We start from the raw sequence: 15,278 nt of genomic DNA, 5'->3' as shown, positions 1-15,278 counted from the left end.
AAACAGTTCCCATTATCATTCATCAAAGCAAGCCTCAGATTTCCGATCACACAGCCAATTGAAACATTTCAATATCAGAACTGGCTGTACATCTTCAGACACATTTCTTTTTCCTCTCTGTATAAATCTCTAAGCTTAGAAAAGCACTTTAACTCTTCAAGGAACTATACCCTCTTCTCCCCTATCATTTATTTTTTACAAACAAGTTTCAGCTTCCTGTCTTCTAATTCACGCTTACTCTGCACAACTTCATAACAAAATGCATTGGTTATAATCTTCCAAAAAATTGTTTTTGGCAATACTGCAAGGATCTCAGTGGATTGGAAAATAGAAAATGTGACGCCCTTATCCAAGGAAGAAGGGAGCAGAAAACAGACAGCTATAGGCTAATTGGTTTAACTTCTATCACATAGATTCAAAAAGCACATGAAAGGACCTTTAGCCCATCAAGTCTGCACCAATATAACCACTACTAAAAGTGTGTAAATCCTAATTTCCTGCACTTGGACCATATCCTTGAATGTTATGCTATTTGAAGTGCTCATCCAAATATTTTTTAAAGGTTGTAAAGTTTCCAGCCTCCATTACCTTACCAGGCAGTATATTCCAGATTCCTGACACCCTTCTTTGGAAGATTTTCCAGCATTATCTGTTTTTGCTTCTGACTACAGGCCAGGAGGCTGTGAATGGATATTGTAACGATTGTAACGAGGTCAGCCAGCTGAACCACATCAAATATGAGTTCCCTGATTGGGAGTGTTAATCTGGTTTAATCAGGGAGCCCTGGCTGACATTAAAGGCAAATGTTAGGGACATTGGGATCCTGAATGCCTGACTCAGAGAGAGGTAGTGCTATTGTCAAAGGATTTGTAAATAAAGGGTGATTGGTGATAGGGTGCCAGCTTCTAAAGAATTTTTGCAGATAGAGACAGGTTAAGTAAGTGGCTAAAAATGTGGTGGCTGGAGTTTATGGTCAGATGTTTGTATGTAGTGATGTTACTGAACTAAAAATCTATGGAGCCAGGCTAACAGTCTGGAGGCATGGCTACAAACCTGACAATGCCAGCTGATGGAATTCAAGTTCAATGATAATCTGGAATGGAAAACTGGTCTTGGTAATTGTGACCACGAATCTGCTATGGATTAAAACCTATTTTGTTCACTAATGCCCATTAGAAAAGGAATTCTGCCGTGCCGTATTTGCCAGTGATATCCACATGCCAAGAAGGAACAAAGGGGAAAAAAATACATGTGAGTGCAGTTAAATGTGAACTTGCCCATATATGCAGGAAGATTAAAAAAGCATATTCTTTTTAAATGCAGAAAGATTACAAAACACCGTGGTGCAGAGCTCTAGGTAGCCTCAATAATGAATAATAAAAAAGTCGGCATTGCAGCCCAGCAAAGAAGGCAAATGGAACATACTATTTATTGCAAGAGCTATGGAATACAAAAGAAAGCAGATTTACTGCAGCTGGTTAATGTGTTGTTGAGACAATTCTGGAGTTCAAGTCTACTAATTTGATCTGATTACTGTATGTACAGGTCATAGAAGGTTCATTTGATGTTCTCAGGATGAAGGCCATTTGTATGAGGAAGCGTTGAACAGGTTAGATTAGTGATGACAGGATCATGTGCATGAGCGAAAGTGTCATTCAGTCATTTTATCGACAACATTAGGAAAATCAAATTGATGGTGTCAGGTATAACCACAACTGTAAAGAAGATGGGATTAAAATATAAAATTCTGCAGATTCTTGAAATCTGAACTAGGAACAGATGTGTGGAAATGCTATGCCCGTTGGAGCTTAGAAATAATAATCCTTGCTGAGCCTGCATGCTAACTTTTTATTACTCATGTATGAGGACTCCTAGATCTCTGCACCACTGTGTTTTGTAGAAGAATGCCAAATAATCTTATTGAATCATTTACGATATTGACACATCTGGATAGGATGAATACCCAAAGGACCATCATGTGGGGAGGCTATTATTAGGGGACATGAGGGTTTATAGTTTAAAATGAGAGGCCTCCCTTTTAAGACAGAGATGAGGTAACTTTTTTCCCTCAGGAGGAGCATTACAGTATAGTATTTATGACCTTGTACGACATGAATTAGATTTGTAAGGACCTTTGTCAGTCAGCTTTTCTTACTAAATCTTTCAGGAGTATTCAAGATAATAAAGTGTGAAGCTGGATGAACACAGCAGGCCAAGCAGCATCTCAGGAGCACAAAAGCTGACGTTTCGGGCCTAGACCCTTCATCAGAGAGGGGGATGGGGGGAGGTTTCTCGAATAAATAGGGAGAGGGGGGAGGCGGACCGAAGATGGAGAGAAAAGAAGATAGGTGGAGAGGAGAGTATAGATGGGGAAGAAGGGAGGGGATAGGTCTGTCCAGGGAGAACAGACAGGTCAAGGATGTGGGATGGGGTTAGTTGGTAGGAAATGGAGGTGCGGCTAGAGGTGGGAGGAAGGGATGGGTGAGAGGAAGAACAGGTTAGGGAGGCAGAGACAGGCTGGGCTGGTTTGGGGATGCGGTGGGGGAAGGGGATGAGCTGGGCTGGTTGTGTGATGCAGTGGGGGGAGGGGACGAACTGGGCTGGTTTTGGGATGCGGTAGGGGAAGGGGAGATTTTGAAGCTGGTGAAGTCCACATTGATACCATTGGGCTGCAGGGTTCCCAAGCAGAATTTTGAGTTGCTGTTCCTGCAACTTCGGGTGGCTTCCTTGTGGTACTGCAGGAGGCCCATGATGGACATGTCGTCGAAAGAATGGGAGGGGGAGTTAAAATGGTTCACGGCTGTTTATTGCGAACTGAGCGGCGGTGTTCTGCAAAGCGGTCCCTAAGCCACCGCTTGGTTTCCCCAATGTAGAGGAAGCCACACCGGGTACAATGGATACAGTATACCACATTGGCAGATGTGCAGGTGAACATCTGCCTAATGTGGAAAGTCATCTTGGGGCCTGGGATGGGGGTGAGGGAGGAGGTGTGGGGGCAAGTGTAGCATTTCCTGTGGTTGCAGGGGAAGGTGCCGGGTGTGGTGGGGTTGGAGGGCAGTGTGGAGCGAACAAGGGAGTCACGGATGGCGGACGTGTCGGAGGATGATGCGTTGCATCCGGAGGTTGGTGGGGTGGTGCATGAGAATGAGGGGGATCCTCTTGGGGCGGTTGTGGTGGGGGCAGGGTGTGAGGGATGTGTTGCGGGAAATGCGGGAGACGTGGTTAAGGGCATTCTCGACAAGTGCGGGGGGAAAGTTGCGGTCCTTGAAAAACTTGGACATCTGGGATGTGCAGGAGTGGAATGCCTCATCCTGGGAGCAGATGCGGCGGAGGCGGAGGAATTGGGAATAGGGGATGGAATTCCATTTCCTACCTACTAACCTCATCCCACCTCCTTGACCTGCCTGTCTTTCCTGGACTGACCTATCCCCTCCCTACCTCCCCACCTATACTCTCCTCTCCACCTATCTTCTTTTCTCTCCATCTTTGGTCCGCCTCCCCCTCTCTCCCTATTTATTTCAGAACCCTCACCCCATCCCCCTCTCTGATGAAGGGTCTGGGCCCGAAACGTTAGCTTTTGTGCTCCTGAGATGCTGCTTGGCCTGCTGTGTTCATCCAGCTCCACACTTTGTTATCTTGGATTCTCCAGCATCTGCAGTTCCCATTACCTCTTTCAGGAGTATTGCTCTTTTTATTTTTAGTGTCAAAAATTAATGCCAACTGAAACGTTTTCATTATGAAAAATTACAATTAAAAGGCTAGAAGAACCTGAAGTGCATTATAGAAAAGCAAAACCTGAAATGTATCCTTTAATGGGCTTCACATTTAAATTAATCAATCCATCGAGAAACAAGGGTGATTTACATAATAGATAATAGATGAAAAAGATACCATGACTAATTAGATGACAGGACGAAAAAACTTTCAGTTGGTCACAAAAGCACTTCTGGGTGTAAAAAGTACTGAAGTGCATAGGGTTCTTGTGGCATTGTGGTAGTGTCCCTCCCTCTGAACCAGGAGGTCCAGGTTAAAGTTTCACCTGCATCAGAAGTGTGTCATAACATTTCTGAATGTGCTAATTAGAAAATATTTAAAAGAAAAATGAACCTGATGCATAGAGTCATGTGGCATAGTGGTAGTGTCTCTGCCTCTAGTTCCAAACATCTAGATACATGGCCCACCTGCCATACAGTTGTGTTCTAACTGTGGCCAAGTGGTCAATGGCCTAAGCAACTAGGCCCCCAATGCCTCATTTTCACCATGGACGTCCAGTCCCTATACACCTGTATTCCTCATGCAGATGGCCTCAAGGCCCTCCCTTTCTTCCTGTCCCGCAGGCCCGACCAGTCCCCCTCCACCGACACCCTCATCCGCCTAGCCGAACTTGTCCTCACCCTCAACAACTTCTCTTTCGATTCCTCCCACTTCCTACAGACTAAGGGGGTGGCCATGGGCAGCCACATGGGCCCCAGCTATGTCTGCCTCCTTGTAGGTTATGTTGAAAAGTCCCTCTTCCGCACCTACACAGGCCCCAAACCCCACCTCTTCCTCCGTTGCATTGATGACTGTATTGGCGCCGCCTCTTGCTCCCCAGAGGAGCTCAAACAGTTCATCCACTTCACCAACACCTTCCACCCCAACCTCAATTTCACCTGGGCCATCTCCAACACATCCCTCACCTTCCTGAACCTCTCAGTCTCCATCTCGGGCAACCAGCTAGTAACTGATGTCCATTTCAAGCCCACCGACTCCCACAGCTACCTAGAATACACCTCCTCCCACCCACCCTCCTGCAAAAATTCCATCCGCTATTCCCAATTCCTCCGCCTCCACTGCATCTGCTCCCAGGATGAGGCATTCCATTCCGGCACATTCCAGATGTCCAAGTTCTTCAAGGTCCGCAACTTTCCCCCCGCACTTGTCGAGAATGCCCTTGACCGCGTCTCCCGCATTTCCCGCAACACATCCCTCACACCCCGCCCCTGCCACAACCGCCCCAAGAGGATCCCCCTCGTTCTCATACACCACCCCACCAACCTCCGGATACAACGCATCATCCTCCAACACTTCCGCCATCTACAATCCGACCCCATCACCCAAGACATTTTTCCATCCCCACCCTTGTCTGCCTTCCGGAGAGACCACTCTCTCCATGATTCCCTTATTCGCTCCACACTGCCCTCCAACCCCACCACACCCGACACCTTCCTCTGCAACCGCAGGAAGTGCTACACTTGCCCCCACACCTCCTCCCTCACCCCCATCCCAGGCCCCAAGATGACTTTCCACATTAAGCAGAGGTTCACCTGCACATCTGCCAATGTGGTCTACTGTATCCATTGTACCCAGTGTGGCTTCCTCTACATTGGGGAAACCAAGCGGTGGCTTAGGGACCGCTTTGCAGAACACCTCCGTTCGGTGCGCAATAAACAACTGCACCTCCCAGTCGCGAACCATTTCAACTCCCCCTCCTGTTCTTCAGACGACATGTTCATCATGGGCCTCCTGCAATGCCACAAGGATGCCACCCGAAGTTGCAGGAACAGCAACTCATATTCCGCTTGGGAACCCTGCAGCCCAATGGTATCAATGTGGACTTCACCAGCTTCAAAATCTCCCCTTCCCCCACCGCATCCCAAAACCAGCCCAGCTCGCCCCCTTCCCCCACTGCATCACACAACCAGCCCAGCTCATTCCCTCCCCCCACTGCATCCCCAAACCAGCCCAGCCTGTCTCTGCCTCCCTAACCTGTTTTCCTCTCACCCATCCCTTCCTTCCACCTCGAGCCGCACCTCCATTTCCTACCTACTAACCTCATCCCACCTCCCTGACCTGTCTGTTCTCCCTGGACTGACCTATCCCCTCCCTACCTCCCCACCTGTACTCTCCTCTCCACCTATCTTCTTTTCTCTCCATCTTCGGTCTGCCTCCCCCTCTCTCCCTATTTATTCCAGAACCGACTCCCCACCCCTCTCTCTGATGAAGGGTCTGGGCCCGAAACGTTGGCTTTTGTGCTCCTGGGGTGCTGCTTGGCCTGCTGTGTTCATCCAGCTTCACACTTTATTATCTTGGATTCTCCAGCATCTGCAGTTCCCATTATCTCAGGCCCAACATACGATTGGCTAAACAGTTCCTGCAAGCAAGGCTTGAATGAAATGACCACATGCCAGAAGCAGGTAAGAATCAGCCCTGATGAGGTTGTCTATGTGTTGAATCTCTTGAGCTGGGTCTAGATTCCCTACTATAGAAAGGATATTGTTAAATTGGTACGGATTCATAAAAGATTTTCAAGGATGTTGCCAGGACTGGAAGGTTTGAGTTAAAAGGCGAGGTTGGAGAGGCTGGGACTTTTTACAATGGAGCGTAGAAGGTTGAGGGGTGACCTTACCGAGGTTTATACAATCATGAGGGGCATAGATACGGTGAATATCAAAAATCTTTTATCCAGGGTAGGGAATTTCAAATCTAGAGGACTCATTTTAAAGATTTAAAGATTTAAAACAGACCTGAGGGTCAACGTTTTCTTACAGAGGGTGGTTCGTATGTGGAATAAACGTCCAGAGGAAGTGGTAGATGCAGATACAGTTACAACATTTAAAAGACATTTGGACAGGCACATGAATAGGAAAGGTTTAGAGGGATGTAGTCCAACCGTAGGCAAGTGGGACTATTTTAGTTTGGGAAATTTGGTTGACATGGACAACTTAGATTGAGGGGTCAGTTTCCATGCTGTAGACTCTTATGTGTTGCATATTTTCAATGGGAGAGTCATTATGATCTGAAACCCATTAAGAGTTACTGAGACTGAACATTAGGGAAGGACATGTTTGTGCATTTCCCAGTTTCAGCCAGACACCTTGGCATCATGGAGTAGACATATTTTGGGAAAGGGATGGGTTCACCTCAGATGTCCTGATGTAACCTCATTGGGCACTGTGACTCCTGTCCTGTGTCCCCATCGGCTGAGGTCAGGGAACATTCCAGAAGGGCTGAGAAAGCGGGGGGATAAGAAGGAATACCTGGCAGACATTCCCCCAGCGAAGACTCACCCAGTAAGAAATCTGTGTGAGACCAACCTTCATGTAAGAAGAACACTGAGTGGCCTGTTGACAGAGCTCAGTGAACTGGATTCAGCAGTCCAATCAAGTTTACCAGAGCTTGTAGATTACGCATTCTTCAGGCTGTCTGCCTGGTTTGGGAAAAGTTAATGTAATTTGTGTATGAGTTGTTTGCTTTAACTTGTGAGTATTTTAATAAAACTGAGTTTGAACTGTTTGTCTCGTACAGTTAGAAAATGTAGGCAAATACATTTTATGTGTAATAAGCTGGCTCGAGTAAAATATTTCACGGGCAACAAAACACATCTGCGCAAGTTGATTCAAAATATCTAACCTGAGGCACAGAAGTGGAATAAAAATTCGTAACAAAAGAGAGGACCTTAACTGCACTTGAAATTGTAAAAACAATGGTTGAAGGTGCAATTTCTGCAGTGACCGAGGATCTAAGATTTTCAGAAGCTGTAAAAAAAACCTTGCAGCTGAATACCACTTTTCACAAATACCAGACGTCTCATGGTCACTTCTTTTATTTTCAGCCAATTAAGTATTTTTGAAATGTAGTTACTATTGTAACGTTGGAAAAACAAAAGTTAATTTGCACGCAGTTGACTTTGACACACAGTAATATGATGATACTTCTTTTTGTGATATTGACTGAAGAACAAATATGACCAAGACACAAGGAATAACTTTGCTCCATTTCTTCAAAATAGTAACATAGGATCTTCTACATCACCTCAAGCAAGCAATTCAAGAAGTCTTATATATTGCAAGCCACAAATGAAGATGTGCCATTGATATTTCAGTCAACATCATAAAAAAAGGTAAATTGAACAGCCTAAGACAGAAAACTGATTACGTTGCTTACCTGGATTTCAGTTGACAAACTGGTAGACTATTGAGGGATAATAAAGTGTGAAGCTGGATGAACACAGCAGGCCAAGCTTTTGTGCTCCTGAGATGCTGCTTGGCCTGCTGTGTTCATCCAGCTTCACACTTTATTATCTTGGATTCTCCAGCATCTGCAGTTCCCATTATCTCTGAGACTATTGAGGGAATACTCTATTGTTGGAAGTGCCATCTTTTAGATGAAATTCAAAACTGATGCACCATCTCCCTGCTTGAGTTAATGTAGAAGATCCTATGTCATTTGTTTGAAGAAAAGTAGGCAAATTATCTAGAATAAAAGCTGGAGCTGGCAGAATATTTGTAAGAAAATAAACAAGATCTTTATTTGTAGCGTGTCCTAAAAGACCTCAGGGAATCCCCAAATGCAGTAAAGCCAGTTATATTAATTTTTAAGTGTAGCCAATGTTGCAATTTGGAGAACCAGCAGAAATGTCTTTTCCGTTCTGCCTCTCCAATTTGAATCCAGAGAAAACTCTAGCCATATACTCAATTTTAAATTGAATAAGGGTAGATTTCAAAAACAGGATGCTGTTCATCTCCTGGAGAATATTGAACTTCTGGAATAAGCTGACTGCTTGGCGCAATGAACACATAATCACCAAATTCCTTCACCCAGGAGCTGGATCTGTTTCAGGCTGGAGTGGAGATCAAATCTTACAAAAGGTAGAGAGAATGATGTTTTTGGAGAGGAACTTCCCAGATTAATTTTTCCATAATTGGCCTGAGTTTTCAAATATCTTTTTGTTTCTTCTGGAAGTACACATGTTGTTTTGGATAAGGCTGTGTCTATGCAGTATGATAGGTAAGCATGGGGATAGGCTGGAGGGGTCAAAGGGTTTTAATCATTCTGTCAGTGTTTTTGATTGCCCTCTCCTTAAAAAAGACTTTTTACCTTGTCCATCATATCAAACTGATGCCCCATCTCCAACTTTTCTTCTGTTGTTATCTCCCATATTTGCTCACAATTTATTGGCAGTATATATTTGAATTACTTCAATCAGATTTCCACCCCTACCCAAACAGGTCTTATCAAAATCACAAATGATTTTGCAACTGTAAAAATACATAGACTATTCCTCCTCACTCTTCTCAATTTATCTGCAGCTTATGAGACAAGTTCATCCCACCATAGATCTCCAAACCTCTTCATTGTTATCCGGCTTTCACCTTGCTCCATTTTTACCTCACTGCAGTCATAGTATCATTTGCAATAACTTCTCTTTCAAATCTCATATTGTTAGCTCCGGTGTTTCCCAAGCCCTTATTCTTTGGCTCCTTCCTATACCTCATGTGCATGCTGTCCCTTGGCAATATCTCCTAAGAGTATAGCATTATTTTTAACATGTATTCCGACACTACTCGTCACTACCTCTCTCTACACTTCCATTGCTTTGAAATTGTTGAGCTTCTTATTGAGCTGTTTATCTAACATTTGGTACCAGATGGATAGACAGTTTCTCCAATCAATATTGGGAAGTCTGAAACCATTGTTTTTAGTTCCAACCATAAACTCCAGGCATTAGCCACCATCGCTGTCACTGCATTCAATTGTCATGAAGATGGCCTATTGGTGTATCTGTAACATTGCCTGACTTTGCCCTGTCTCAGGTCACGACTGCTAAACCCCACATTCACAACTTTGGTAAGTCTAGACCTGTCAATTCTGATGTACTTCTGGCTGGCTTCCCACATTTTACCCTACATAAACCTGAAATGAAGCCTGAAAAAAACAGAAGGAGTGGAAGTGCTCTGGTTTGAGCATCCTACTCCACCACCATCTTTATCTTTATCTCTAGGATCTCCTATTGGGACCCACTTACAGTTCCATGTAGAGAGTATGTGGGTGTGTCTGGTACAGTGGAAGTGTGAGAGTTATTGAGTCATTGGTTGGCTGCTAAACCTGAAACCATCCAAAACTATGCTCGCCAAATCCAAACTCACCCAAAATCTCATTCATTCATTATTCCTCCCACTGGCTAAACAAAACTTCGACACCAAAGTCCCTCAGCCTTGTTTTCAAATCCCTCCATAGTCTTGTCACAGCCCCTTTCTGTAATTCCCTCCAGTATTGCAACCGTGTTTCTCAATGACTCACCTCTTGAGATTGCCAAATTTCAATTCTTTTAAAACTAGAGTCATGTTTTCATCAGCTTTAACCCTGACCATTTTCATCCCTTCCCCAAATATTTTCACTGTTCTACTTTGTTTCCATCCTTTAAGGCATTATGTAAAGCCTGTTAGGAAGGAAGTTTTGAGATTCTAATCCAACAACAAGGAACTAGGGAGCAGTGCTATAGTTCTGATATGGTTGGTGTGTGGCACAAAAAGGGCACTTGCAGTAGTAATGGTCCCAGTCAAACTGGAGCTTCCTAATAACACTGTGGGTATACCTACCCACCATGGGCAGGAGCAGTTCAAGAAAACACACTCAAGAGCCATTAGGGTGGGCAAAAAATAGGAGCATAGCCAGCAATGCTTATATCTCATGAATGAATTCGACAAAAAAAAATTGCAAGTTCAGAAATCATTGAACAATGAAGATGTTTGAATTGAGGTGACTCCTGAAAGTTCTTTGTTTTCAGTTGTCGACCAGATGGGTTGGAAACACTGTTCTACCTAAGCATCCAGCACTAGAAACATCGCATAAAGGATTCTGAGACAATAGGATTCGGAGGAAATATAGTTCAAAATATGGAGTTTCCCATTTTAGATAACAACAAGGAGGAATTTCTCTTCTCAGAGTTTCCAGCCCACAGGCCGTCCCCACACTGTGTGAGCCTCCAGCCCACAGGCCGTCCCTGCTCTGCGTGAACCTCCAGCCCACAGGCCATTTACATTCCACTCAGGCCTTTAGCCCACTCTGCTCCATGCCTCCAGCCCAGTCTACCTCAGGAGAGAACACCAAGAGGGCACGAAGGATTTAAAAAAAAGAAAATAGAAAGGAAAAACAGAAGGAGTGGAAGTGTATCAGAGATAATGGGAACTGCAGATGCTGGAGATTCCAAGATAATAAAATGTGAGGCTGGATGAACACAGCAGGCCAAGCAGCATCTCAGGAGCACAAAAGCTGACGTTTCGGGCCTAGACCCTTCATCAGAGAGGGGGATGTGGGGAGGGAACTGGAATAAATAGGGAGAGAGGGGGAGGCGGACCGAAGATGGAGAGTAAAGAAGATAGGTGGAGAGGGTGTAGGTGGGGAGGTAGGGAGGGGATAGGTCAGTCCAGGGAAGACGGACAGGTCAAGGAGGTGGGATGAGGTTAGTAGGTAGCTGGGGGTGCGGCTTGGGGTGGGAGGAAGGGATGGGTGAGAGGAAGAACCGGTTAGGGAGGCAGAGACAGGTTGGACTGGTTTTGGGATGCAGTGGGTGGGGGGGAAGAGCTGGGCTGGTTGTGTGGTGCAGTGGGGGGAGGGGATGCACTGGGCTGGTTTAGGGATGCAGTAGGGGAAGGGGAGATTTTGAAACTGGTGAAGCCCACATTGATACCATATGGCTGCAGGGTTCCCAGGCGGAATATGAGTTGCTGTTCCTGCAACCTTCGGGTGGCATCATTGTGGCAGTGCAGGAGGCCCATGATGGACATGTCATCAAGAGAATGGGAGGGGGAGTGGAAATGGTTTGCGACTGGGAGGTGCAGTTGTTTGTTGCGAACTGAGCGGAGGTGTTCTGCAAAGCGGTCCCCAAAGTGCAGGAGGCCCATGATGGACATGTCATCAAGAGAATGGGAGGGGGAGTGGAAATGGTTTGCGACTGGGAGGTGCAGTTGTTTGTTGCGAACTGAGCGGAGGTGTTCTGCAAAGCGGTCCCCAAGCCTCCGCTTGGTTTCCCCAATGTAGAGGAAGCCGCACCGGGTACAGTGGATGCAGTATACCACATTGGCAGATGTGCAGGTGAACCTCTGCTTAATGTGGAATGTCATCTTGGGGCCTGGGATGGGGGTGAGGGAGGAGGTGTGGGGACAAGTGTAGCATTTCCTGCGGTTGCAGGGGAAGGTGCCGGGTGTGGTGGGGTTGGAGGGCAGTGTGGAGCGAACAAGGAGGTCACGGAGAGAGTGGTCTCTCCGGAAAGCAGACAGGGGAGGGGATGGAAAAATGTCTTGGGTGGTGGGGTCGGATTGTAAATGGCGGAAGTGTCGGAGGATAATGCGTTGTATCCGGAGGTTGGTAGGGTGGTGTGTGAGAACGAGGGGGATCCTCTTGGGGCGGTTGTGGCGGGGGCGGGGTGTGAGGGATGTGTCGCGGGAAATGCGGGAGACGCGGTCAAGGGCGTTCTCAATCACCGTGGGGGGAAAGTTGCGGTCCTGAAAGAACTTGGACATCTGGGATGTGCGGGAGTGGAATGTCTTATCGTGGGAGCAGATGCGGCGGAGGCGGAGGAATTGGGAATAGGGGATGGAATTCACCTGCACATCTGCCAATGTGGTATACTGCATCCACTGTACCCGGTGCGGCTTCCTCTACATTGGGGAAACCAAGCGGAGGCTTGGGGACCGCTTTGCAGAACACCTCCGCTCAGTTCGCAACAAACAACTGCACCTCCCAGTCGCAAACCATTTCCACTCCCCCTCCCATTCTCTTGATGACATGTCCATCATGGGCCTCCTGCACTGCCACAATGATGCCACCCGAAGGTTGCAGGAACAGCAACTCATATTCCGCCTGGGAACCCTGCAGCCATATGGTATCAATGTGGGCTTCACCAGTTTCAAAATCTCCCCTTCCCCTACTGCATCCCTAAACCAGCCCAGTGCATCCCCTCCCCCCACTGCACCACACAACCAGCCCAGCTCTTCCCCCCCACCCACTGCATCCCAAAACCAGTCCAACCTGTCTCTGCCTCCCTAACCGGTTCTTCCTCTCACCCATCCCTTCCTCCCACCCCAAGCCGCACCCCCAGCTACCTACTAACCTCATCCCACCTCCTTGACCTGTCCGTCTTCCCTGGACTGACCTATCCCCTCCCTACCTCCCCACCTACACCCTCTCCACCTATCTTCTTTACTCTCCATCTTCGGTCCGCCTCCCCCTCTCTCCCTATTTATTCCAGTTCCCTCCCCACATCCCCCTCTCTGATGAAGGGTCTAGGCCCGAAACGTCAGCTTTTGTGCTCCTGAGATGCTGCTTGGCCTGCTGTGTTCATCCAGCCTCACATTTTATTATTTAGGAGTGGAAGTGCTCTGGTTTGAGCATCCTGCTTCACCACCATCTTTATCTTTATCTCTAGGAACTTCTATTGTGATCCACTTACAGTTCCATGGAGAGAATGTGTGGGTGTGTCTGGTACAGCGGAAGTGTGAGAGTCATTAAGTCATTGGTTGGCTCATTGAGTATGTTGAAGGCTGAATTAGACAGATTTTTGATCAGCAAAGGAGTCAACAAGGGGGCAGGCAGGAAACTGGATTTAAGCTCACAATCAGTTCACCCATGGTCTTATTGAATCTAAGTGCAGGCTTGATGGGCTGAATAGCCTCTTCCTGTTCCACCACTAAATTCAGAGATTTCAGCATTAAAAATGCATTCCAGGTGAAGCTTAAAGGTGGAAAGGATATATAGCTAATTTCTCTGCTTGGTACAGAGAGCCCTTCATCTTTGTTCCATACCAATGAGCAGCAGCAACATATAGCACACCATCATTCACTTGCGTGATACACTGACACTTACAGACACAAAACACAGCTCCGTGGGGGAAAGAGGCACTGAGAATGCAGCTGATGATGCAGATCAAATCTGTTTATCATTATACTTTGTTGATTTATTCGTCCAAATGTCCTTCCAAAATGGTTTTGCCACTAAACTGGAAGTGAGCCCATTACCAGCATTTAAAACAGGTTTTAGCTTGAGAAATAATAGCAAATGCATTATCCAATTTTTTGAGACAAGTTCAAGAAAAAAATAAAATTTTAAAGAACCTGAGTGGCCTAATCATGATTGATGCAAGAAGAAAACTGCAGTACTGAAATGATTTTAAAAATCAATCGACAGTAATTGGAAGACTAATCGCTTAATTTTGCTAGAGATGGGAAAATGGAAATAGGAATATATTTGGCACTGTTCCTTTTGCATTGGTCTACCATCCTGAATGAAAAAAGACTAAAATGTCTACAGTATCTTATTTTAGTTATATTGTCACCTACCCAGAATTCTATACTGAATATAGATAGCATATTATTACCACAGATGGTTTATATGAGGAGCGCAGCCTGTCGATGAGAGGTTTATTGTATTTCAATTATTTTGAATGTCTCAACCACCTGCTTCCAAATTAGTTATAAAATCATGCAGAAATTCAGCTCAGTTGAATAACCTTTCTACATTGACAATGTGATGCTTTTCACAAAATGCACACACACAATGAATAACAAGTCAGTATGTAACAGGCCAACAATTAAGTTCTTAAAATGAGATTGTTAGCCTTGAGAACAAAACACAAATGGTTTGTAATTATCTGTACTGGAGGTTGTTTCAGACTACCTCTTACTATAATAGATCACGGTCTTAAAAACTGTCTGCAATTCTGAACACACTGCTATCTGCTGCTTTCAGTCATAATGGGTCAAAATGACTACTTGTCATGTGACAAGAGGTGCAACGGCAGTTAAGGAAATGAACAAAAGGAAGAATTTCTGACAGGACAATTAACCCTGTCTGCCTTTGGTAACAGAATGGGCATGAGTTACATCATCCCGGAGTCACTAGGAGCCAACCATTCACATAGGGGCAGCTCAGTGGTTCAGTAGTTAGCACTGCTGCCTCACAGTACCTGCGACCCAAGTTTAATTCCACCCTTGAGCAACTGCCTGGGTGGAGTTTACATGTTCTCCTTGCGTCAGTATGGGTTTCTTCCCATAGTCCAAAGATGTGCAGTTTAGGTGAATTGGCTATATTGAATTTCCCATGGTGCTCAATGAAGTGTAGCTTAAGTGGATAATTGATGGGAAATGCAAGATTACCAGGAATAAGGTTAGGGCTGTGTCTAGGTGGAGTGTTCTTTGGAGGGTTGGTGCTGAATTTGATGGGCTGGATGGCCTGCTTCCACATTGTAGGAATTCTACGATTCTCCTGAATATCCCTGCAATTTAGCATGGCTAAACCACTGAACTGGCACATCTTTGGACTAGGAGGAGACCAGAGTACCCAGAGAAAATCCACACAGTCACAGGAAGAATGTATAAACGCCACATGGGCAGTCACCTGAGGCTGGAATCAAACCCGGGTCCCTGGCACTGTGAGGCAGCAATGCTAACAACTGAACCACCGTGCCACTCCCAAGACCAGCAGAGTCTTTCTTTTAAATTATACACACCAATGCTGAA

The sequence above is a fragment of the Stegostoma tigrinum genome, chromosome 7 (genome assembly GCF_030684315.1).
Source record: "Stegostoma tigrinum isolate sSteTig4 chromosome 7, sSteTig4.hap1, whole genome shotgun sequence".
Taxonomy (NCBI): domain Eukaryota; kingdom Metazoa; phylum Chordata; class Chondrichthyes; order Orectolobiformes; family Stegostomatidae; genus Stegostoma; species Stegostoma tigrinum.
The sequence above is the reverse complement of the archived record's forward strand: the minus strand, read 5'-3'. Positions refer to the sequence as shown.